At 46.3% G+C, this 27,273-nt stretch overlaps 1 long non-coding RNA gene across 1 annotated transcript; it reads left to right on the top strand.

Moving 5' to 3' along the window:
* The first annotated feature begins 5,775 nt into the window (after positions 1–5,775).
* Positions 5,776–6,581, top strand: LOC119359722. Its single transcript, XR_005172640.1, has 2 exons — positions 5,776–5,921; positions 6,054–6,581. It is a non-coding gene; the product is annotated as an uncharacterized LOC119359722 (long non-coding RNA).
* The last annotated feature ends 20,692 nt before the right edge of the window (positions 6,582–27,273 follow it).

Below are 27,273 nucleotides of genomic sequence, written 5' to 3'. Positions count from 1 at the left end.
GACCAACCTGAAGGGAGTGTGGCACTCTCCCTTATAAGGAGCTCCTAGCCTCCTCCCATATCCGAGGTGGGACTAAAGACGCTAGCACTGCCCCAATGTCAGGTTCCTGACACCCCACCCCCCTAGGGAAGCCCTCCTTAGGTGGTGTGGGGCCCAGCTCTGATACCACTTGTTAGCAGCCTAGGCCCAGCTCCCGATCCATCGGCATATGTTCGGATGTTTTCGGTGCGCATCGGACAATTCACTACAAGCGAAGAGCCCACTACATCCCAAAAGACCAGCCTGAAGGGAGTGTGGCACTCTCCCTTATAAGAAGCTCCTAGCCTCCTCCCATATTCAGGGTGGGACTAAAGTTACTAGCACTGCCCAAGGTCAGGTTCCTAATAGTGACAAATCATGATTGTCTACGTCTTCTAATTTACATCAATAACTCCCCAGCCGCTTATTCTTCGAGGTCCAGATGGAGACCGAGATACAGCGATGAGCTTTCCCAATGGTGTGCTGCTGGTGGGTGTAGAACAAAGGTGGTGTTGATTTCTTTAAGGACTTGCATGTAACTTGTTGTAAGAAAGTTTTGTAAGGACTGATTTTGTCTCTGTTCAAGTCAGAGCGTGCGCTCGCGCAGCCCCGCACGGGACATGCATGCAGTGTACCAACATGGGCTGGCCCATCTGTGTGCTAGCATGGATGCCTTTGCCTTTTTGTTTTTGCTTTTTTGTTTATTTGTTGTATCATCTTGATTTGCTGAAGCCGATACCGTTCTCAGTTTGTGAGTTCTTTTCTGTTTTTTCATTTCTTTTCTCCCTCTTGTGATACCATGATGTGTGTATATATCATATGTTGTGTGCATGCATCTCCTTTGTGCATGTATATACCGTATGATCATTCGTGCACCTTTTTGTGTTATTATTTTGGTTCATCTATGTGATGTGTCTATGGAATACTAAATCATGCATCAAAATTGCTAAAAGTCATATAGATGAGTGTGATGTCTCATCTAAGTTACAGTCCATTTGATCCGTCGCTATAAATTTCGTGTAATTCTTTGATCGGGGTTGTTTAGTCTTGTGCGTCCGGCGTCACTCATCGTTGTTCATTTTGTGGCTCATCGTATCGTGTGTCTTTCTTTTTGGCTGGCCGTTGGCTCATCAGTTCTGTTCCTCTCTCTCTCTCGCTCTCTCTCTCTCTCTCTCCCTCTCAATCTCATTGCTCTTTGTCTTTGTAGTAGAGGCAACCCGACCAAGTTTCTAAACAGTACAATCACGAGCAACGACCCATTTTCTTGTTTTTATTTTTGTTTACAAGACTAACCCTAATTTGTAAGAAGCTTGTCTCCTTTTATTTTTCTTGTTCAAATTGCAAGTCGATCACCGACATGTATCTGGGTCCAAAACCGTTTTGTTCTTTCTTGCAAGTCTACTCCTAACTGGGATCTGCCTTTTTATTTTTTTTATCCTAGTTGCAAGTCGACCATCGACATGCAAACTGGAGCCCATCTCTTTTATTTTTATTATCACAATTGCAAGTAAACCATCGACATGCAACTCGGCCTGACATATTTTGGGACCATATTTTATTTCATCTCAGTTGCAAGCCCACCATTGACTCGGAACTGGGTCATTGTTCCATAGTTGTCTTAATTGCAAGTCCATCCTCGACTCGCAAGGGCTCATAGTTTATTGTTGTCCCGGTTGCAAGTCCACCCTCGACTCGCAACTGGGCCCATAATTTGTTGTTGTCCTAGTTGCAAATCTACCCTCGACCCGCAACTGGGATGTGTTTTATTTTTCATCTTAGTTGCAAGTCCACCCTCAACTCGCAACTCATATCATAGTTTTATATACTTGTCTTAGTTACAAGTCCACCCTCAACTAGCAACTAGGACCATAGTTTTTTGTTTTATCCCAGTTGCAAGCCTACCCTTAACTCGCAACTGGGCATGCATTTTTGTCTTTCATCCTAGTTGCGAGTCAAGGATGACTCACAACTGGGAACGTAATTTGTTTTATCCCAATTGCTAGACGACCATTGGCTCGCAACTGGTCTCATAGTTTGTAGTTGTCCCAGTTGTAAGTCCATCCTCAACTCGCAACTCACCCGTAGCTCTCCTAGTTGCAAGCCCACCCCTTGACACAACCAAGCTTGTGCTTTGTTTTTCAACACGCAACTTGCCCCGATCCCTAGTTCCATGTCCAACCCCAACATGTAAATCCGCCTGACCCAGTTGCATGTCCAAGCCAAACATGCAACTCATGCCCGACATAATTGCATGTCCACTCTTGGCATGCAACTCGTCCCCAACTATATAGTTGTATTGATTTTGGCAAATACATGACCACTTTACACACAGCATATTTTTCTGTATAGACGGGGAACATTTTTAACACACATTAAACATTTTTGAAATACACGATGAATATTTTTTTTCAAATATAGGCCCGAGCATTTTCAGAATAGATGGTAAAAAAAACTTCAAACTCCTACTGTTCATTTTTCTAAATGGTATGAAACTTTTTTAAAAGAATTATGCGAACATTTTATTTACATTGCATAAAAAATTCTAGAAAATGTCGTGTTTTTTTAAACAAGTGAGGTTTCTTTTAAAAATTGTCACGAACATTCTTTGAATGTTAAGATTCTTTTCCATTGTATATAATTTTTTTAAACATCAAGAAACATTCTTTTGAAATACATGTACATTTTTAAAATGTCAACATTTTTTAGACGGTGCAAACACTTTTTTTTATTGAAAGTTGATTATAAAAATAAAGATAGAATAAATTTATTCTTTTAAAAAAATGTTTGGAATCTTCAAAAGTGTCCACATTCTAGAAATTGTTCGGGATTTAAAAAAATTATTCATGGCTTCAAAATTTGTTTGAGAAAAAATTGATCGGAATACCAAATTTTGTTCTTACTTTTCAAAAATAAAATCAGAATTATAAAGTCTAATCAAATTTGAAAAATACTTTCCAATTTAAAATTGTTTGTGTTTAAAATAATATTCGACATTTAAAAAATCGCAATATGTAGAAAAGGTTTCAAAAAAATTCAAACATCTCCACTAATCTGGATGCTATTCTATGTTCTTATAGGTTTTCCCATTTGCTTTATTATAGTAGCAATCATTGGTTGGAGTGGCAGGAGCTCTCGTTGCCTTGCACGAGGTCGAGTTAAGTTCCTACTTAGCACATTGTTCACTTTATTTTTGTCGCAGTCCAGTCGGAAAAAAATAAATAAGATGTTATCTCACGTCTAGTTGTTATATAGACAGACCCTTTTACCTAACTGTTTATGGGTCTGTTTAGGACACATCTAGATGTGACATAACTATGTCACATCTAACCTGATATCTATTATGTTTGTGATCTTTTTTTTGTCTCAGCTTTTTTTTGTTCCTTGTTGCTCTGTATTTGTGAGAGCTTAGATGTGACATTTTTAAAAAACATTTAGATGTGAATTAGGCAAACTGTTTACCTGATATATAAATTTATTATTTGGGTTTGTTTAGGACGCATCTAGATGTGGCATAATTATGTCATATCTAAACTAATATCCACTCTGTTTGTGGTCTATTTATTTTGTCCTAGTTTTTTTTGTTGCTGCATTATATATTTGTGGGAGCTTAGATGTGATATCCTTAAAAAACACAAGCACATATGCCTGTGCATTGCAACGGGAGTGAATATTAGCGTGTTCACCAGTGTGTCATGATAGCATCCAGAAGGTATCACACAACAGGAAGACACAGATCATGCTCTAAAAAAGTGCATATCGGTCATACATTAATCACGCAACAACCCTTAACACATGTGCTAAGGATCAATTAATTCTCCTTGTAATCCTAACATCTACACTTAGTTAGCTTTACACCTTCGCATATCCAATTTTTAGCACACAGCTTGACCTCTCTATGACACACGTCCGACTTGTAGCAATGGCGGTCATCCTTATTGTGTCCATGTGGTCGGCTTTGCTACATTGTCCATATGACTTGTTGTCTTGGCATCGCTTATGTAATTGGTTTTACAGCACGGCGGTCCAACTTTCCAATAGAAAAATAATAGCGGCTAATGGTGTTATATTGGCGTGCTTCCGTATGTAGCAAGCAATTGGCCTTCCAACGTTGTGTTCTGCTTGGAGCAACAGGGCCTAAAACTGTTGTGTGTGCCGTTTGCAGTAACAATGCTCGACTGAAAGTTGAATGTAGATTAACCAGGTATTTTTTTCAAGAATGTAAAACTTGGTATCGGCAATAACACCGAGAAATAAAAACATTTCCTTGCACATTAAAAAGGTTAACATGCCGCCCAAAAATCAAAGCTGACGGCAGGTCATTTACTTCTTTTTCCATTTTTGAGTAGTTTGCGAGCGAGACCCGATTGATCACATGGAAAGAAGGCAGCAGCATCTCTCGTGTTGCACACATGTCGGGGGTTGTTTTGTTAGTGCGCATTAAGATTCATCCATCACTCACCAGCTATATATACCACTCCAACAAGGTATCTTATATCTTTTGTTAGTTAGATTCAGCCATGTCATACACTCCATCGGGCATGCAAGCACACCCCGAGCCTACAATCCAGCCATACTTCCCACATTTCCTTTTAGAGCCAACATTTAATTCTTTCGCCAGACTCTATTCCAACAATTTCATTTAATTAGAGCCAACTTTAATTCCTTCACTCCCGCACCATATCCTTCGTTTGGGCTTGATGATCTCGACAACTATCCGACGTATATAAACAGATGGATTTTTGTGGATCAAAGCGAGATGGGATAAATATTCAAGCGAACCCTCTCTATCTAATTTTTTTTGCACTTTTAAAATTTTCAAAAAAATGGTTGTGTTTTCGTATTTGTAAATAAATAAAGAATTGCATTTTCAAAAAATGTTCGTGTTCTGAAAGTTTGTTCGGATGATTTCATTCTATTTTTCACAACTTTTAACAAATGTTCAGAATTTCAGAAAAGGTTCCCATTTTCAGAGATTGTTGACAAATCTTAAAATTATTCATGTTTTCATTTAGACTAATATCCATTCTGTTTGTGGTTTATTTATTTTGTCCTAATTTTTTTGTTGCTGCATTATATATTTGTGTGAGTTTAGATGTGACATCCTTAAAAAACATTTAGATGTGAACTGTTATTGTTTTTGCCAATTGGAGGGCTCCGAGTGGACGGACGCGACACAGCACGCACCGACCAGTTGTCTTGCACAGTTGCACGCGGCACAGCCTGACCACCACCGACCACCGTCCGCACAGATCACAGTGCATATCACGTGTATTGCCCGTCCGCACTGTCAGGTCGGTAGCACAGCTCCCGCAACAAAAGCAAACACTCGATGAGTGTGTAGCCACCCGTGCCCTCCGGCTAGTCGCTACCCCTGAATCCGTAGCCTGCCCAGCATCAACACGTGCAGACGAGACACCCAGCCTGCATGCTCTATGCATCTCCGCACTACATTCTGAAGACATCCACGCATGAGCCTCTGAACCCGTGTACAATACTATTACTTTCTGCACGGCTTGCAACCCGGTGCCGATGAGATTGTTGGCACCACGGTCGAAGAGCAATGAACCGAATCTTGCCTGTACCAGAATATTTTAACCACTGCAAAAGCCGTCCTGCATTTGTGTTTCAGAATTGAGTCCTTTGTGCTGAATTTGAATTGCGTCCAGGCTTCTGAACCTCCTATATAAACCCCCATTGTCCCCGTCACACTCACCTAGCAAATCATATGGTTGACTTCGTCACAAATCACCTCCTAATTATTACCTTCTAGTAACCTTAAGTTAGAGTACATCGCCCCTTCCCTTGCAAAACCACCAGCATCAGGCAAGCAGAGCAAATGGCGTCGACCTCTCGGCGTATGGTTGCGTCCGTTCTCTTCGTCGTTCTCCTCCTCGTCGCGACAGGTGATCTTAACTAGTCTTCTCAATTTGTAAGTCGAGCGGATGCTCAGATATGCACCCTGAATCTAGTTAGGCCTACGTACATGCGTTGTGTACGCCATTTGTGTCTGACCCCACGGAGAAATAAAACTGCAGAGATGGGGGCGACGAAGGGTGGCGGAGGCGAGGCACGGGCACAGCCTCTGCGAGTCGCAGAGCCACAGGTACCGCGGAGCGTGCTAGAGGGTTTGATGCTAAAAGTTGGCATGCCAAATTTTGGCAAGTACCAAATGTTGGCTAGAGATTGGTTGCTTGCCAATTTTCACTGCCAATCTCACAAAAGATTGCTAATTGTTGGCAACTTTTGATTTTGCTAAATGTTGGCTTGCCAAATATTGACAATACTAAATGTTGGTAGCAAACCAATTATACTCGAGAACTGCGCGCACGTCTGCAACACTGAGGGCTTCCCCTCGGGCAAGTGCAAGTTCCACGGCTTCGAAAGCAAGTGCTTCTGCAAGAAACCCTGCTAGCCACTTCATCGGCCGATGGATCGGCTGGCTAGTTAGCCGCGCACCACGACCGCCCTCCTGTCTTCAGAGTGTTCCTCCCCTGTTCGTGTACCGCTTTCCTTATTCCGAATCTAGTAAGGTCTACATGCGTTGTGCATGCCATTTCCTTTTTTTTTTTTGCGTTGTGCATGCCATTTCCTTATTATACAAGTGTTTTGCTTCATACGGTGTAATCTAGCTAGGGTGCTAATAAAAGTTGGCCGTCGGTGTGCTTGGACGTCTTTTATCACATTGTAAATGTGCAGTGTAGCCCAAATACCATCACTACTGCATAACGAGCCCCTGTTGGACTTTGCTGTTGGACCACCTATGTGCCGCTCGCTGCGGACTAGTGCGCTGTTTCACACAGGACAAGCTGGAAGAACACTCCCGAGATAAACTAAAAATCCGTCCCGAGGGATGGGCATCTTTTCTTTACGTACTCCCTTCATTTCATAATGTAGTGCTTCCTCTATCCCCGTGCTTTAATTTTGATCATAAATTTAACTATCAAGTTCGATTGCGGCGGGAGCAAAAGTTATATCAGTGAATTCGTATTCGAAAGAAGTTTTTAATTACATAACTTTTTCTCCCGCCGCAGTCGGTCTCGTTCGTTAAATTTATGGTCAAAGTTTAACCTCGAAAAGCGCGGCGCACTATATTTTGGAATAGAGGGAGTAGTATTTTCCTTATATACCTGTTGACATAGCATTATAGATTGTAATATCACTGTTGCTACCATGTAATATCACTGTTGCTACCATAAGGATCAATGTGTCTTCTTCCTCCGATTCCCCCTACACATATGGGATGCTCGAACTCTGCTATGGATTTGTGACCACATTCTTCACAGGTCTCTTTTAGATCTTCTTTCTACAATCTTGGATTGGGGAAGGAGGAGATATTCGCGACTACTGGTGGTTTCATTATGGGGCGGCACAGAAACATATTGCTTTCAATGCGATTTCCGTTGCTTTCTTTGATTACGTGCATTTAAAGGCGATCCTTTGATATTGGCCCTTCTGAATCATCCAGCAAGGATTGAAAATCCGATCTCCCTTCCCCACCCAATCAAGAAAGAGAATTAACGAATCGACACCTTGAGCATGGGAAAGGGGTGCGTGCTGAGCTTTTGAATGACCCCATGCCATTTCCCCCCGTAAAACCAATGCTCTTATTTACTATACCTAGCAGCTAATATCTCCAGACTGTTTGATCCATCAGTAGACCGAGAGGTCGAAAGTAGAAGTTCCCCAACCATTGAGATCTTCCTCTTTTAGTCTAATCTCTAACCATTGAAATATGACTTGATGCTCCCACAAGTGCAGAAGGAGTCAAAAACATCATTTATAGTGGAAAACCCGTCATCTTAGTATAACCAGCTTTAATTGCTTTAGCTTTGTGCTCTTCTTGAGCAATGTGTGAGAATAAATCCTAAGTGATTTTTAGCTTTCCGCCAAACCAAAAACGAGAGACAATTGGGGCCAATTATTGATCTTACTTTCCCTCAATATAAGTATTTTGGATTGGATAAACAATCCTAATTTCATTCCAATCATAAAACAAGGGAAAAGATCAAGGGAGAAAACATTCAAAGAAAACTAACCCTAACAAACTTGAATTTGTTGAGCGAAAAGAAGAATTCAACAGTAAGAAAGGATGAATACATTGAGATGTTTGGATCTTGGCTAAATTTATAAGCGAAGAATGCACGTGGATAAGGTTTTGGGATAATATGAGTTGACTCGGGTGGCTTGGTTGTGCTGCGGCCCAAGCAAACCTGTTGTATAGGGTGGTTGCTTGGTAATACAAAGCGGGGACCCTTTATTGTCAATATGAATTGACTTGTCAAAGAAGAATTTTAATTATTTAATAATTTAGATTTTTCTTTGACTATACTTTTATGTGTCGAATTAGTCGGCACAATATTCTTAAAACAAACCCACCTCTCAGATACACAATAAAATACATCCTCAATGAGTGAAAGATTCATGTTTGAATTGTCTAAATTCTAGCAAGAGGTAGCAGTTATATCCATCTGGTTGTCAGCTAACTGTGAATTGATGGCTTGTTTCACGAAACCACGCAAACAATCTTTGCAGGTATTGGATATCGCTGACGGTTTGGAACATTCGGTTATGTAGCTGTGCTTGCAAACCGGTTTAGGGAGTGCCCAAGGTTCATTCTTTAATCGCTACCAAGGGGCGTTCTACTTCTAACTAGGCCAGTCCATTTGCCCGCACTGTATCAAGCCGGCTATCGTAACAATCTGACAACTTTAGCGATTGATCTTTTTTCTAGGGTTTTTAGTTAGCCTTTATATTCGGCTTTATGACAAACATGAAAACATATTTTTCAAAGTGAACATTTTTGGAAATTTTAGAACATTCTTTTTAAATTTTCATGAACATTTTTAGGAAAAAGGTGACTTGTTTGAAAAACATACAAATTTTTCAAAACTTCCGTTTTTTTTTTGAAAATTTTAATAAGTTTTTGGAAATTTCAAAAAATTGTGAAAATGTTAAATTTTTTTAAACACTACAACTTTATATTTCTTTGAACATTTTTTGAAATTGAAAAATTTCTATGAGAAGTTTTCTTTTTTTTAAATGTGAACATTGTTTGATTTTTGAAAAATAAAAATGTTAAGTTAAAGAAAAATATAAAAACACTAACGAAAAAACAGGAAATTGAAAACAAATGATCGACACCTCCTAGAAGATCACAAAAAAAGAGAAAAAATGATACAAAAATTTTATGGAAGGTTCATGAAGCTGCAATCTAATATTGCCTATGCTAGCTAAATGGCCCAGCGCACCGAAGCGCTTGCTTTGCTTCTCATGTGCGAAATGTTGCCTATTTTACGCAAAATGCATCAAATAGGATTTCTTCGAGAACCTGTCGGTGTAGCATTGATGGACGCTAGATACCTGTTAGTGCAATGTAGAGGGGGGGGGGGTGTTCCATTAACTGGCCAATTTTCTAACCTTCATGCACTAGCCAGCCCAATGACAGGATACAACCACAACAAGGATAGCCCTAAAATCTTATCTTTTGAATCTGCATGTCAGTTGTCGTCTCTCTACCGTCATCCTTCATGGCACTCTCCAATACCTATGATGACACTATGGCGAGCTCCTCCACCTAATTGAGCAACACCGTTCTACTGTTCGTGTCAACACCATGCACGAAGGGCAACGACTATGTCTTTTTGCACGGATGACGGCGGCGGCGGCGGCGGCTTCGTGGCCATCTTTGCGGGCTATCGGGCCAAGATTATCTCACCTCTTATGTTAAATTTCTTTCTTTGTCCCTGTTATCATTGACGGGCCGGACACCTGTTAGTACCAATGACATGCCTATACCATTATATAGTGTACGGACAACTTTGAATATTCATCGCATGATAAAACCGATCCAACGATTGAGAGGTGGCAACTTTAAGTAGCAGTGTTGGTTGTTGGATATTCTCTTCATTACATTGAATGTTACCACGTGTATGTATTATCCAGAAGATTCCACTCTCCGGCTTAAACACAATGCATAATATGCACAAAAAGACACTTCTTCTTGGTTCTAGAATTTTCTGTAATTTATGCTATCCGCTCCCCGGTGTCCACGGCCCGCAAAGGTAGGCGGGTTTCACATTCTGGTGGCTCGATTCTGGAAAGGGCGGAGAAGCGGGCTGCGGCGAAGGACCTCCCTCCCCCAGGTACCTCCCCATCCCCATCGGTCGCTGTTTCTCCGGTTCGGGTGGTTTTACCTTCGATGTCTGATGATCATCTTTTAAACATTATGTCGGACGTGGGTTTGGTGGTTGATACTTCTGTTGGCTCTCCCAGTTCGCTCCTTGCTATTATTAGGGCTAATGAATTGGCCCAAGCTACCATTGCGAAAGCCAAAGAGGTTGTTGCCTCGCGGGTGGCGGATGCTGGTTGTGTTGTGGGGGAGGCTTCGGGTGCTGGTAGTGGCCAACCCTCATCCTCATCCTGCCTTGCTAAGAGGGGTACTAATAAACGATCTAAAACCTGTGTGGCCCCCAGCAGGTCGAGCCTCCGTATCAAGAACCTTTCGTATAAATGAGGGCCTTATTCTGGAATATTAGAGGGTTCGGTGCTAGGGGGCGTCGTGAACAACTGAAAGATTTGGTTCGTTCTAACTCTATTGACTTTGTGGGGTTGGTTGAAACGTTTAAGGATGCCTTTACCCCCAGTGAGATTTCTGCTATCGTGGGTATGGATAGATTTCAGTGGCAATCTTTACCGGCTTCGGGCCACTCTGGTGGGATTCTGATCGGTTCTAATAAGGATATTTTTGACTTTGTTGCTTTTGATCATGGGTTTTATTGGGCTAGTGTTGTTCTCTCGCATAGATCTATGAATGCCCGCTGTGAATTTATAGTTGTTTATGGGCCCGCGGATCACTCCTTTTCGCACCTTTTCCTTGATGAACTTTTGATCAAGCTTGAGTCCTGTTCTCTCCCGACGGTGATTGGGGGAGACTTTAATCTTCTGCGGTGCCCTCTTGACAAGAATAATGATAATTTTTCCTGGTCTTTAGCCAATGCTTTTAACGACTTTATTAGTGTCAACGCCATTCGAGAGCTTCCTCGGGGGGGAGCCCGCTTTACTTGGTCTAATCATCAGGCGAACCCTATCAGATCCGTGGTTGATCCTGTCTTCCTATGTCCCAGTTGGGATGCCTTGTTTCCTAGGTCCTCTCTTGTAGCTAAATGTATTGTGGGGTCAGACCACACCCCCTTGATTCTGGATGATGGTTCCATTCGCAATAGACCTCCGACTAGATTTCAGTTTGATGCTTCTTGGCTGTCTGTTGATGGCTTTGTTGACATGGTTGCGGCGAAAATCTCCCAATCCCTCTCTCACAACCCCCGCTCTTTTGGCCCTCTGGATGATTGGCAGTCATGTGCCTATGCTTTACGAAAATTTCTTAGAGGCTGGTCGCGTAACCGTGCGGCGGAGGATCGCCGCTCCAAAGCCTTCCTTGAAAATCAGATCCTGGAGCTGGATCGTACTGCAGACTCTATTGGGCTCTCGGATGATGGTTGGACTGTTCGCTATAATCTGGAGGCCGCTCTTCTGCAGCTGCATCATCAGGCTAAGATTTACTGGCGTCAGAGGGGCACCCTTAATTGGACTCTCAAAGGAGACGCTCCTACTACTTATTTCTTTGCGATTGCAAATGGTAGGCGTAGGCGTTGTGAGATTAATAGCCTATTGATTAATGGTATGCGCTCTACAGACCAATCTGTGATTATGGCTCACGTGGTGGACTTCTTTTCGTCTCTGTTAGGGGCTAAACCTCCATCTGGCCTGTCCATCTCCCCCCACCTCTGGAGTTCTGGTCTTAAAATTTCTCCTGAGGAGAATGCTTCCTTGATGATTCCGCTCTCCGATCAGGAAATTTGGGATGTGGTTAATTCTGCCAATACTAATGCTACTTCCGGGCCTGATGGCTTCTCCATCCCTTTCTTTCGGAAATTTTGGCCCCAGTTGAAACAGTTGGTGTGTAACGTTATTCAGGGTTTTTGTCTTGGTACTGTCGACATCTCTCGCCTGAACTATGCTGTTATATCCCTGATCCCTAAGGTTAAGGGTGCTGATGTCATTTCCCATTTCCGGCCTATAGCGTTGATTAACAACTTTGCCAAGTTCCCTTCCAAAGGATTTGCGAACCGGCTGTCTCCGGTAGCTCACAGAGTTATTAGTCCCTTCCAATCTGCTTTTATCAAAGGGCGCTTTATTTTAGATGGAATTCTCTCCCTTCATGAGATAGTTCATGACCTCCGTGTGCGGAAATCCAAAGCTATCATTCTCAAACTAGACTTCGAAAAAGCGTATGACTCGGTTAGCCGGTCTTTTCTCAGGCAGATTCTTCTTGCCAAAGGGTTCGACGGTGCCTATGTTCACCGTATCATGCGGTTGGTCTCGGGTGGCCACACTGCAGTTGCCGTAAATGGCGCTATTAGCAACTTCTTTGCGAATGGGAGGGGCCTCCGCCAAGGGGATCTGGCCTCCCCTGTTCTTTTCAACTTTGTGGCTGACGCTTTCTCCTGTATGCTCTCCAAAGCGGCTCGATGTGGACACATTATTCCTGTGGTCTCTCACCTACTTCCGGAAGGGGTCTCTCATTTGCAATATGCGGATGACACAATCATCTTGGTAGAGTTGGACAATGCTTGTATTGCCAATCTGAAATTTATTCTGTTGTGCTTCGAAGCAGTTTCTGGTCTTAAGATCAATTTCGCCAAGAGTGAGGTTATGGTGACGGGGGTTGACCGGGCGGAGGCCTTGCGGGTGGCCAGACTCCTCAACTGCTCCTTAGGTTCCTTTCCTTTCAAATATTTAGGTCTTCCTATCTCTCCTGGTCTGCTTCACGCGAAAGACTTCGCTCCGGTGGTTGCTAAAGTGGGGAATAGGGTGCTTCCTTGGAGGGGTAGGTATAATACCAATGCTGGCAAAGTGGCTCTAATCAATTCTTGCTTATCCTCTCTCCCGCTGTTCCTTATGGGCTTTTACCGTCTCACGGATGGTGTGCATGCTGGCTTCGACAAACATAGGGGTGGCTTTTATTGGAATTCTGCAGATAACAAAAGGAAGTATAGGTTGGTTAAGTGGCAGCTTATGTGCAAGCCTAAAAACCTTGGGGGGTTAGGCATTATTAATACTCGAGTGATGAATATTTGTCTGCTCATTAAGTGGTGGTGGAAAATTATGACGGTTGGGGCCGATGTGCTGTGGTTTTCGATTCTTAAGGCTAAATATTTTCCTAACTCCAACCCTATGTTTGCCCCTGCGCGGCGTGGTTCGCAGTTTTGGAAAGCCCTTGTTAAAGTTTGGCCGATTTTTTTGGAGCACGTTAAGTTTTGTGTGGGTAATGGGTCTGTTGTTCGTTTTTGGTTAGATTGGTGGTCCGGGGATGCTCCCCTGGCTGTTAGCTTTCCGGTTCTGTTCTCTTATTGCCCCAATCCGCAAATCTCCATCGCGGAGGTGGCTGCTAATAATTGGGACTTGGCTTTTCGTCGGGCCCTGTCTCCTGAAGAGTTGGAAGAATGGCAAAGTCTTTCTGCCCTCTTCCCTGTGCTCTCGGAGGAGACTGACTTTGTGGTTTGGCCACTTACGGCCTCTGGGCTATTCTCGGTCAAATCGTTGTATTCTAGACTCATTGGTGGTACTACTTCGGCTCGCTTCTCTTGTATTTGGAAATCTAAGGTCCCTCCTAAGATTAAGATTTTCCTCTGGCAAGCCTTCCGAGGTCGCCTTCCTTCTGCTGATCAGATCAAAAAACGCAATGGGCCGGGCTCGGAATTCTGTAACTTGTGTGGGGCTTTGGAAAACTCTAATCACATCTTTTTCAACTGTGTTCTTGCCAAATTAGTTTGGTCTTGCGTAAGATCATGGCTTCGGGTCTCCTGGGATCCCTCCTCTTTCGCAGACACTAGAACCCTAGCCAAATCTCTGGTAGGGGTCACCAAGAGGGTATTCTGGGTTGGCTTGGGAGCCTTATGTTGGGCTCTTTGGACCATTAGAAACAAATTTACTATTGAACTTACCTTCCCATCTAAGCCTGCTGACGTTCTTTTCAAATCATGTATATTCTTGCAGCAGTGGAGATTATTGACTAAGGAGCCAGATCGGGACGCCCTGGACCTGCTCATCGCCAAAATTCGGGCTTCAGCCTCTCAGATCTCCGGGACGAATCATGGCGTATAAGCCTGATGCTGTAGTTTGCGGGATTAGGTCTCCTTCTCTCCCCGGCCTGCGTGCCGTGTTTGGCAGCTGCCTGTTTCGTTAGGAATTTGGGCCTATTTAACCTCTCTTTGTGTTTCTGAGACTGTGTGAACCTTGGGTATTCGTGACGCTGCCATGCGGCTTTATTTATAAAATCGGGCTTTGGCCTTTGCTCTAAAAAAGACGTGCAAGTAGAGAGGTCAGCGCCTGGCTAAGCAACATACATGGGACAACTATACACAGATCACTTAGAGTCTGATTTTTTTTAAAATTTTTTTGGCTAAAATAAAGGATCTGAAAACTTAAATCAGTTTTGATAATTAACATATTCACAGATGGTTTGTTTTCTGAATTAAAAATGTATCCAAAAAAATTACATATATAGGAGAGGAGAATAAGAAATCAAGTTGTGGGGATTAGAGCATCTCTAGTAGATATCGGATAAACTGAAACTGAAAAACGTGTTTCCAGTACCCCGAAAACGATTTTACGGTATCACAAATGTCCATGCAGAATGGATATCGTAAAATCACACTGTAAAACTGTCCTTTTTCTTTTCTTCATCTTCCTCAACGAGTCTATATTTTGCGTACGAATTGAGCGCCACTAAAGAAGCGCTCCTGCTCCCATCGCCGCCCCCATCCGGCTCGGGCGTTCCTAACGTTGGCCTCCCCCGCCTCGACCCGCCCCCTCCCGTGGAGGTGCTTCCATGGGCTGCGAGCATGGCCACCCTCGCCCGGCTCTCCTAGAGCTGGCCTGCCCCGCATCGACCCGCCTCCTCCGGTGGAGGTGCTCCCATGGGGGGCTTGGCCATGGAGGCGCTTCCATGCAGGTACTCGAATAGGCCACAATTTCGCGAGAAATCGGTGAGTAACAGACTTTCTTGCCAGGAATCAAAGATTAACGCCGGAATCGAGTCTACTCGTCGTGGAATCAAGCTTGGGAGTCGCTAGTGCCAGCACCAAGGGGGGTGCTGACTCGTTCCCGTTCACCTTAAAAATCGACTCCAGAATTGTAAGTATAGGGTATGTAGGTGATAATATCCGGGGGTGGAAAATATTTTTTGATTTATCCCGTTTTATGGATCTATTCGGTGCGTCTTTTTGGATCAAAACTGTAAATTTACGGGTTTGACCACTTTTTCAGGATCTGCTAGAGCACTCTCCTAGTTCGTCTAGTCTAACGTAACTTCGTCTTGTGCATGGGTGTGCATCCATGGAGCCTCGCTCCCTTCTGTGCTCCTCTAGTAGTCTACGTACTACTAGTTGGACGGTCCAATTACGAGAAGATCGTCCAAGCATAGCACGTACTCGTAGAGGGCAGGCCAGCCGGAGACGGTCGCGCGTCGTGGACGTGGGCTGGTCCACCACAAGAGCTTCAAACACATGTCGTGGTCGTCTCCCCCTCCACACAACGCGGCCGATACGTAGACAGGAAAGAAGTTGGACAATTCAAGATTCCGAAGGCACTATCCGAGGTTGATACGAGCGTTCGACCGATCCGATTCAAGGGCACATGGTGAACGCGGCCGGTGCACGGATCGTGTGGCAACACGTCGATGGTTCACGTGGGTAGTGCATCCTTTAAAAGCTCTACTACTTAATTCCGTGTCCTTTAGTAGCCCGATGAAGGCCTCGATCATGGCACATATGAGGGAAGAGTGTCGCCTCGCCCTCGCGTCCATATCAGGTACCTGTGGGCTGTGCCGCGTTGCTCCTAATATGCACCAATGGCAAAGTCCTTTTTATGGTTATTATTCCAACGTCATACAGAAATCAGCTAGACTAGACAGCAATAGAACCGTCGACATATTCGGAAAACAAAGGCAGCAGCACAGCACTGACATTTTTCATCGTGGACAAAGAAAGATGGCGGCAACGACGTGTGTGATCCCACCCTAGCTTTCACGTGGCATGCGAGCCCACAACTCTCCATCCCATTCGACGCACCTCTGTTCCACGGTCCACGAATGCATCCCACAGAGATCGTGAGGCGCCAAGAGACGCGTCGGAGTCTGCCGCACACATCGGCGGCACCGTAAAGCGTGCCCTCGTCCCCTTCAGTGAGCTCCGAGTGAGTTCGATGCCTCAAACGCGATGTCACCGTCAGGGCCGCTGCCTTTGCACGTGAAGCCCATGTTTCTGATCGCTGCAGCTCCGGATGCTCTCCCTGCACTCCACCCAAGACTAGCGAGGGGATCGAATCCCAGACTGTCGCTGCCGGCCGTGGGCAGCGCCTCTGGCCTGTGACGTGGTACCGTTGCAGCAGGGTTCGGCAATGTGTTGCATGTAGCTGCACACGGTAGGCTTTGAACCGATGGCTGATCATGGACGGCCTATGGGCATATCCGCATATCTCATATTGCGTGACCGCAGGTACAACCTTATGGGAATGTATGCAGTTCAAATCTTAGAGCATCTGCAGCTGTTCGACCCCTGGACGCCGAAAAAGTGCCGCCTGAGGCCGAACCGGGAGTTAATTTCGGCGTAGGGGCATATGTGTTCCCAGCCGCCGTCCCCAGGTCGTCCCTAAGTCGGCGAAGAACGACACAAAATTTCGCCCAAACTCGACGATTTCATTTAAATTTGTACAAAAAAAAACAAAAAACATGATTTAAAACTACATAGAAACGACAACTACGCCTAGCACTACTACGCCGCTGCCGCTGCCCGCTTTCTACATGCCGAGAAGCCTGTAGAACCTGGTGTAGTCGTCGCCGTTGTCATCGTCGTCGCCGCCGCTGCCGTCCCTGCTGCACCCATGACCAGGGTCGCCGACGTGCGGGGAGTTGGACGGCCCGGGCGCGCCCTCCTCGTGTCTGCGGCGCCGAGCATTGATCTCCTCGTAGGCCAGGCGCTGGCGCACCACCTACTCGGGGACGTAGTCCGCCTTCGCCCACTTGAGGGCGATCTCGTCAGCGGCGGCCATGTCCTCGTGCTTCTTCTTCACGGGGAGCAACCCCAGCTCGGTCTTCGGCCGAACGAGGCGGTAGGAACGAGGGGAGGGGCGGTCGCCCTCGTTGATGACGAGGGCGCCGCTGCGGGTTCGGCACCCAAGCGGCGTCTCTGGCTTGACGGGGCGGAGCACCGGCGAACCGGAGGACAAAGAGCTAGAGCCCGACGATGAGGAGGTCGTCATCTCCATTCGCCGCGACGTTCAGGAACTACCGCGGCGGCGAGAGAAGGATGGGGGCGCCCGGTACTCGAGGCGCGGCGTGTTGCCGACCTCGATGTGGTCGAGGACGGCTTCGAGGGTGCGGCCGGGAATGCCCCACCATTCGCGCCACCCGTCGGAGTTGAGGCGGCCACGGGGCAGGACACCATTTGTGGAGGCGACCTGGTCGGCATGGCGGCGGTCAAAGTACATCATCCAGAGCGTGTGGCTGTCGGCGGCGTACCTCGGCTCATTCCGCTTCTCCCCTGACAATGACGAGCAGATGCGCGCTATTTCGGCACGCCATTCTGCACCGGGGGCACCGGGACGCCGCCGACGCTTAGCCTCCATGAGCCCGGCACCCGCATGTCTGGGGGCGTCGGGTAGTCAGCCTCGTAGAGGAGGCGTGCCTCGTCCTTGCGCAGATGGCGTCGGCTGAAGCCGTTCGCCGCCGCGGCGTCGCCTGGGTAATGCTCGGTCATTGGCCATCGGCGGGGAAGAGCGGGGGAGAGGGGCTTCGGTGACGAGAGGGGGCGAGAGGGGCATCGGTGGCGAGTTGTGGCGTTCATGTTGGAAATATGCCCTAGAGGCAATAATAAAATGGTTATTATTATATTTCTTTGTTCATGATAATTGTCTATTGTTCATGCTATAATTGTGTTATCTGGAAATCGTAATACATGTGTGAATACATAGACCACAACACGTCCCTAGTGAGCATCTAGTTGACTAGTTCGTTGATCAAAAGATAGTCATGGTTTCCTGACTATGGACATTGGATGTCATTGATAACGGGATCACGTCATCAGGAGAATGATGTGATGGACAAGACCCAATCCTAAGCATAGCTCAAAGATTGTGTAGTTCGTTTGCTATAGCTTTTCTGAATGTCAAGTATCATCTCCTTAGACCATGAGATTGTGCAACTCCCGGATACCGTTGGAGTGCTTTGGGTGTGCCAAACGTCACAACGTAACTGGGTGACTATAAAGGTGCACTACGGGTATCTCCGAAAGTGTCTTTTGGGTTGGCACAAATCGAGACTGGGATTTGTCACTCCGTATGACGGAGAGGTATCTCTAGGCCCACTCGGTAACGCATCATCATAATGAGCTCAATGTGACCAAGTGGTTGATCACGGGATCATGCATTGCGGTACGAGTAAAGTGACTTGCCGATAATGAGATTGAACGAGGTATTGGGATACCGATGATCGAGTCTCGGGCAAGTAACGTACCGATTGACAAAGGGAATTGTATACGGGATTGATTGAATCCTCGACATCATGGTTCATTTGATGAGATCATCGAGGAGCATGTGGGAGCCAACATGGGTATCCATATCCCACTGTTGGTTATTGACCAGAGAGTCGTCTTGGTCATGTCTGCGTGTCTCCTGAACCCGTAAGGTCTACACACTTAAGGTTCGGTGATGCTAGGGTTGTTCAGATATTAGTATGCGGTAACCTGAAAGTTGTTCGGAGTCCCGGATGAGATCCTAGACATCACGAGGAGTTTCGGAATGGTCCGGAGGTGAAGATTTATATACAGGAAGTCAAGTTTCGGCCATCGGGAAAGTTTCGGGGGTAATCGGTATTGTACCGGGACCACCGGAAGGGTCCCGGGGGTCCACCGGGTGGGCCCACCTATCTCGGAGGGCCCCATGGGCTGAAGTGGGAGGGGAACTAGCCCCTAGTGGGCTGGTGTCCCCCCTTGGGCCTCCCCCTGCGCATAGGGGTGGAAACCCTAGGGGTGGGGGCGCCCCACTTGGCTTGGGGGGCAAGTCACCCCCCTTGGCCGCTGCCCCCCCTTGGAGATCCCATCTCCTAGGGCCGGAGCCCCCTAGGGGTCCTATATATAGTGGGGGGAGGGAGGGCAGCCGCACCCTAACCCCTGGCGCCTCCCTCTCCCTCCCGTGACACCTCTCTCTCGCTGAGCTTGGCGAAGCCCTGCCGAGATCACCGCTGTTTCCACCACCACGTCGTCGTGCTGCTGGATCTCCATCAACCTCTCCTTTCCCCTTGCTGGATCAAGTTGGAGGAGACGTCTTCCCAACCGTACGTGTGTTGAACGCGGAGGTGCCGTCCGTTCGGCGCTAGATCGTCGGTGATTTGGATCACGACGAGTACGACTCCATCAACCCCGTTCTCTTGAACGCTTCTGCTCGCGATCTACAAGGGTATGTAGATGCACTCCCCTCTCCCTCGTTGCTAGATGACTCCATAGATTAATCTTGGTGATGCATAGAAAATTTTAAAATTCTGCTACGTTCCCCAACAGTGGCATCATGAGCTAGGTCTATGCGTAGTTTCTATGCACGAGTAGAACACAAAGCAGTTGTGGGCGTCCATATTGTCAATTTACTTGCCGTTACTAGTCTTATCTTGATTTGGCGGCATCGTGGGATGAAGCGGCCCGGACCGACCTTACACGTACGCTTACGTGAGACTGGTTCCACCGACTGACATGCACTAGTTGCATAAGGTGGCTAGCGGGTGTCTGTCTCTCCCACTTTAGTCGGATTGGATTCTATGAAAAGGGTCCTTATGAAGGGTAAATAGAAATTGGCTTATCACGTTGTGGTTTTGGCATAGGTAAGAAACGTTCTTGCTAGAAACCTATAGCAGCCACGTAAAAACTTGCAACAACAATTAGAGGACGTCTAACTTGTTTTTGCAGCATGTGCCGTGTGATGTGATATGGCCAAAAGGATGTGATGAATGATATATGTGATGCATGAGATTGATCATGTTCTTGTAATAGGAATCACGACTTGCATGTCGATGAGTATGACAACCGGCAGGAGCCATAGGAGTTGTCTTAATTTATTTATGACCTGCGTGTCAACATAAATGTCATGTAATTACTTTACTTTATTGCTAAAGCGTTAGCCATAGTAGTAGAAGTAATAGATGATGAGACAACTTAAAGAAGACACGATGATGGAGATCATGATGATGGAGATCATGGTGTCATGCCGGTGACAACGATGATCATGGAGCCTCGAAGATGGAGATCAAAAGGAGCAAATGATATTGGCCATATCATGTCACTATTTGATTGCATGTGATGTTTATCATGTTTTACATCTTATTTGCTTAGAACGACGGTAGCTTAAATAAGATGATCCCTTGTAATAATTTCAAGAAAGTGTTCCCCCTAACTGTGCACCGTTGCGAAGGTTCGTTGTTTCGAAGCACCACGTGATGATCGGGTGTGATAGATTCTAACGTTCGAATACAACGGGTGTAAGCCAGATCTACACACGCAGTACACTTAGGTTGACTTGACGAGCCTAGCATGTACAGACATGGCCTCGGAACACGGAAGACCGAAAGGTCGAGCATGAGTCGTATAGAAGATACGATCAACATGAAGATGTTCACCGATGTTGACTAGTCCGTCTCACGTGATGATCGGACACGGCCTAGTTGACTCGGATCATGTTTCACTTAGATGACTAGAGGGATGTTTATCTGAGTTGGAGTTCATTGAATAATTTGATTAGATAAACTTAATTATCACGAACTTAGTCTAAAATCTTTACATTATGTCTTGTAGATCAAATGGCCCACGCTAATGTTGCCCTCAACTTCAACGCGTTCCTAGAGAAAACCAAGCTAAAAGATGATGGCAGCAACTATACGGACTGGGTCCGGAACCTGAGGATCATCCTCATAGCTGCGAAGAAAGATTATGTCCTAGAAGCACCGCTAGGTGACGCACCCATCCCAGAGAACCAAGATGTTATGAATGCTTGGCAGTCACGTGCTGATGATTACTCCCTCGTTCAGTGCGGCATGCTTTACAACTTAGAACCGGGGCTCCAAAAGCGTTTTGAGCAACACGGAGCATATGAGATGTTCGAAGAGCTGAAAATGATTTTCCAAGCTCATGCCCGGGTCGAGAGATATGAAGTCTCCGACAAATTCTTCAGTTGTAAGATGGAGGAAAATAGTTCTGTCAGTGAGCACATACTCAAAATGTCTGGGTTGCATAACCGCTTGACTCAGTTGGGAGTTAATCTCCCGGATGACGCGGTCATTGAAAGAATCCTTCAGTCGCTTCCACCGAGCTACAAGAGCTTTGTGAGGAACTTCAATATGCATGGGATGGAAAAGACCATTCCTGAGGTATATTCAATGCTGAAATCAGTGGAGGTAGAGATCAAAAAGGAACATCAAGTGTTGATGGTGAATAAAACCACTAAGTTTAAGAAAGGCAAGGGTAAGAAGAACTTCAAGAAGGACGGCAAGGGGGTTGCCACGCCCGGTAAGCAAGCTGCCGGGAAGAAGCCAAAGAATGGACCCAAGCCCGAGACTGAATGTTTTTATTGCAAGGGAAGTGGTCACTGGAAGCGAAACTGCCCCAAATACTTAGCGGACAAGAAGGCCGGCAACACTAAAGGTATATGTGATATACATGTAATTGATGTGTACCTTACCAGTACTCGTAGTAGCTCCTGGGTATTTGATACCGGTGCGGTTGCTCACATTTTTAACTCAAAGCAGGAGCTGCGGAATAAGCGGAGACTGGTGAAGGACGAGATGACGATGCGCGTCAGGAATGGTTCCAAGGTCGATGTGATCGCCGTCGGCACGCTACCTCTACATTTACCTACGAGATTAGTTTTAAACCTCAATAATTGTTATTTAGTGCCAGCTTTGAGCATGAACATTGTATCAGGATCTCGTTTAATTCGAGATGGCTACTCATTTAAATCCGAGAATAATGGTTGTTCTATTTATACGAGAGATATGTTTTATGGTCATGCTCTGCTGGTGAATGGTTTATTCTTAATGAATCTCGAGCGTAATGTTACACATATTCATAGTGTGAATACCAAAAGATGTAAGGTTGATAACGATAGTCCCACATACTTGTGGCACTGCCGCCTTGGTCACATAGGTGTCAAACGCATGAAGAAGCTCCATGCAGATGGACTTTTGGAGTCTCTTGATTACGCATCATTTGACACGTGCAAACCATGCCTCATGGGTAAGATGACCAAGACTCCGTTCTCAGGAACAATGGAGCGAGCAACCAACTTATTGGAAATCATACATACTGATGTGTGCGGTCCAATGAGTGTTGAGGCTCGCGGTGGCTATCGTTATGTTCTCACCTTCACTGATGACTTGAGTAGATATGGGTATGCCTACTTAATGAAACACAAGTCTGAGACCTTTGAAAAGTTCAAGGAATTTCAGAGTGAAGTTGAGAATCAACGTGACAGAAAAATCAAGTTCTTGCGATCAGATCGTGGGGGAGAATACTTGAGTCACGCATTTGGCACACACTTAAGGAAATGTGGAATAGTTTCACAACTCACGCCGCCTGGAACACCTCAGCGTAATGGTGTGTCCGAACGTCGTAATCGCATTCTATTGGATATGGTGCGATGTATGATGTCTCTTACCGATCTACCGCTGTCATTTTGGGGCTATGCTTTAGACTGCCGCATCACTTTAAATAGGGCTCCGTCAAAATCCGTTGAGACGACACCGTATGAATTATGGTTCGGGAAGAAACCTAAGCCGTCGTTTCTAAAAGTTTGGGGATGCGATGCTTATGTCAAGAAACTTCAACCTGAAAAGCTCGAACCCAAATCGAAATAATGCGTCTTCATAGGATACCCTAAAGAAACTATTGGGTATACCTTCTACCTCAGATCCGAAGGCAAGATCTTTGTTGCCAAGAATGGATCCTTTCTAGAGAAAGAGTTTCTCTTGAAAGAAGTAACTGGGAGGAAAGTAGAACTTGATGAAGTATTGCCTCTTGAACTGGAGAGTGGCGCAGCTCAAGAAAATGTTCTTGAGGTGCTTGCACCGACTAGAGAGGAAGTTAATGATGATGATCATGAAACTTCAGATCAAGTTGCTACTGAACTTCGTAGGTCCACAAGGACACGTTCCGCACCAGAGCGGTACGACAACCCTGTCCTGGAAATCATGTTGTTAGACAATGGCGAACCTCCGAACTATGAAGAAGCGATGGCGGGCCCAGATTCCGACAAATGTCCGGAAGCCATGAAATCTGAGATAGGATCCATGTATGAAAATGAAGTATGGACTTTGACTGACTTGCCCGATGATCGGCGAGCCATAGAAAATAAATGGATCTTTAAGAAGAAGACAGACGCGGATGGTAATGTAACCATCTATAAAGCTCGGCTTGTCGCTAAGGGTTATCGACAAGTTCAAGGGGTTGACTACGATGAGACTTTCTCACCCGTAGCGAAGCTGAAGTCCGTCCGAATCATGTTAGCAATTGCCGCATTCTATGATTATGAGATATGGCAAATGGACGTCAAAACGACATTCCTTAATGGTTTCCTTAAGGAAAAATTGTATATGATGCAGCCGGAAGGTTTTGTCGATCCTAAGAATGCTGACAAGGTGTGCAAGCTCCAACGCTCGATTTATGGGCTGGTGCAAGCATCTCGGAGTTGGAACATTTGTTTTGATGAGATGATCAAAGCGTTTGGGTTTACGCAGACTTATGGAGAAGCCTGCATTTACAAGAAAGTGAGTGGGAGCTCTGTAGCATTTCTCATATTCTATGTGGATGACATACTGTTGATGGGAAATGATATAGAATTCTTGGAAAGCATAAAGGCCTACTTGAACAAGTGTTTTTAAATGAAGGATCTTGGAGAAGCTGCTTACATATTAGGCATCAAGATCTATAGAGATAGATCGAGACGCCTCATTGGTCTTTCACAGAGTACGTACCTTGACAAGATATTGAAGAAGTTCAATATGGATCAGTGAAAGAAGGGGTTCTTGCCTGTATTGCAAGGTACGAGATTGAGCACGGCTCAATGCCCGACCACGGCAGAAGATAGAGAAAAGATGAGTGTCGTCCCCTATGCCTCGGCCATAGGGTCTATCATGTATGCTATGCTGTGTACCAGACCTGATGGAAACCTTGCCGTAAGTTTGGTAGGAAGGTACCAAAGTAATCCCGGCATGGAACACTGGACAGCGGTCAAGAATATCCTGAAGTACCTGAAGAGGACTAAGGATATGTTTCTCGTTTATGGAGGTGACGAAGAGCTCGTCGTAAAGGGTTATGTCGATGCTAGCTTCGACACAGATCTGGATGACTCCAAGTCACAAACCGGATATGTGTATATTTAGAATTGTGGGGCAGTAAGCTGGTGCAGTTGCAAGCAAAGCGTTGTGGCAGGATCTACATGTGAAGCGGAGTACATGGCAGCCTCAGAGGCAGCACAAGAAGCAATCTGGGTGAAGGAGTTCATTGCCGACCTAGGAGTCATCCCCAATGCGTCGGGCCCGATGACTCTCTTCTGTGACAACACTGGAGCTATTGCCCTTGCCAAGGAGCCCAGGTTTCACAGGAAGACCAGGCATACCAAGCGTCGCTTCAACTCCATTCGTGAAAGTGTTCAAAATGGAGACATAGATATTTGTAAAGTACATACGGACCTGAATGTAGCAGATCCGTTGACTAAACCTCTCCCTAGAGCAAAACATGATCAACACCAGAACTCTATGGGTGTTCGATTCATCACAATGTAACTAGATTATTGACTCTAGTGCAAGTGGGAGACTGTTGGAAATATGCCCTAGAGGCAATAATAAAATGGTTATTATTATATTTCTTTGTTCATGATAATTTTCTATTGTTCATGATATAATTGTGTTATCTGGAAATCGTAATACATGTGTGAATACATAGACCACAACACGTCCCTAGTGAGCCTCTAGTTGACTAGCTCGTTGATCAAAAGATAGTCATGGTTTCCTGACTATGGACATTGGATGTCATTGATAACAGGATCACATCATTAGGAGAATGATGTGATGGACAAGACCCAATCCTAAGCATAGCTCAAAGATCGTGTAGTTCGTTTGCTATAGCTTTTCTGAATGTCAAGTATCATCTCCTTAGACCATGAGATTGTGCAACTCCCGGATACCGTAGGAGTGCTTTGGGTGTGCCAAACGTCACAACGTAACTGGGTGACTATAAAGTTGCACTGCGGGTACCTCCGAAAGTGTCTGTTGGGTTGGCACGAATCGAGACTGGGATTTGTCACTCCGTATGACAGAGAGGTATCTCTGGGCCCACTCGGTAATGCATCATCATAATGAGCTCAATGTGACCAAGTGGTTGATCACGGGATCATGCATTGCGGTACGAGTAAAGTGACTTGCCGGTAATGAGATTGAACGAGGTATTGGGATACCGACGATCGAGTCTCGTGCAAGTAATGTACCGATTGACAAAGGGAATTGTATACGGGATTGATTGAATCCTCGACATCGTGGTTCATTCGATGAGATCATCGAGGAGCATGTGGGAGCCAACATGGGTATCCAGATCCCGCTGTTGGTTATTGACCGGAGAGTCGTCTCGGTCATGTCTGCGTGTCTCCCGAACCCGTAGGGTCTACACACTTAAGGTTCGGTGATGCTAGGGTTGTTGAGATATTAGTATGCGGTAACCCGAAAGTTGTTCGGAGTCCCGGATGAGATCCCGGACGTCACGAGGAGTTCCGGAATGGTCCGGAGGTGAAGATTTGTATATAGGAGGTCAAGTTTTGGCCATCGGGAATGTTTCAGGGGTAATCGGTATTGTACCGGGACCACCGGAAGGGTCCCGAGGGTCCACCGGGTGGGGCCACCTATCCCGGAGGGCCCCATGGGCTGAAGTGGGAGGGGAACCAGCCCCTAGTGGGCTGGTGCGCCCCCCTTGGGCCTCCCCCTGCGCCTAGGGTTGGAAACCCTAGGGGTGGGGGGCGCCCCACTTGGCTTGGGGGGCAAGTCACCCCCTTGGCCGGGCCCCCCCCTTGGAGATCCCATCTCCTAGGGCCGGCGCCCCCTAGGGGTCCTATATATAGTGGGGAGGGGAGGGAGGGCAGCCGCACCCTAACCCCTGGCGCCTACCTCTCCCTCTCGCTGAGCTTGGCGAAGCCCTGCCGAGATCACCGCTGTTTCCACCACCACGCCGTCGTGCTGCTGGATCTCCATCAACCTCTCCTTTCCCCTTGCTGGATCAAGTTGGAGGAGACATCTTCCCAACCGTACGTGTGTTGAACGCGGAGGTGCCGTCCGTTCGGCACTAGATCATCGGTGATTTGGATCACGACGAGTACGACTCCATCAACCCCGTTCTCTTGAACGCTTCCGCTCGCGATCTACAAGGGTATGTAGATGCACTCCCCTCTCCCTCGTTGCTAGATGACTCCATAGATTTATCTTGGTGATGCGTAGAAAATTTTAAAATTCTGCTACGTTCCCCAACAGTTCACCGGCGGGGAGCTCAGCTTTTATAGTTGAGGATGGGCGGTGAGAGGCTGGCCGCCAGGTGCAGCGTGGCAGGAGCGGGCGGGACGCGCATCCCCAGCGGCTTCACTACGCCGCCCATGAGGCATCAATGGAAGGCTTACCAGCACGGCAGCACGACAGCCTTGGCATTGATTATCGCGGGAACTGAGGCGATGCGGACGACGAAGGCGGCGACTCGCTGACTCGGCGGGCCCATTCCCGTTCGCGCCAAAATTTGTTTCCCCGGCGCCCCCAGGCGGCCCCAGCGCGCCAGGTTCGGCCTAGGTCCGCCAGCGCCAAAATCGGCCCGAACCGGCGAAAATTGCGCTTCTGAGGGCGCGGCTGGAACGAATTTTCGACGCCGGCGACAAAAAGGGGCTTGGGGGGCCTGTTGGGGGCGCGACCGGAGATGCTCTTATAGCATGTCCAACATCTAGCCTAAAATTTGGATGCCAAAAAACAGTTTTAGGTGTGGACAGACACTGTTTTAGGTAGCCAAAAAATGACCTAAAGCTGATACATCAATTTTCAGAAACAAATGAAACATGATGATCCAATGGTAGGGAGGCCGGGAAGCGGATCCGACTGTAACCCGGTGTCGAGCTCAATTTTGGCCCGCAGAGGTC

The sequence above is a fragment of the Triticum dicoccoides genome, chromosome 2A (genome assembly GCF_002162155.2).
Source record: "Triticum dicoccoides isolate Atlit2015 ecotype Zavitan chromosome 2A, WEW_v2.0, whole genome shotgun sequence".
In the NCBI taxonomy this organism is placed as follows: Eukaryota; Viridiplantae; Streptophyta; class Magnoliopsida; order Poales; family Poaceae; genus Triticum; species Triticum dicoccoides.
The sequence above is the reverse complement of the archived record's forward strand: the minus strand, read 5'-3'. Positions and strand labels throughout refer to the sequence as shown.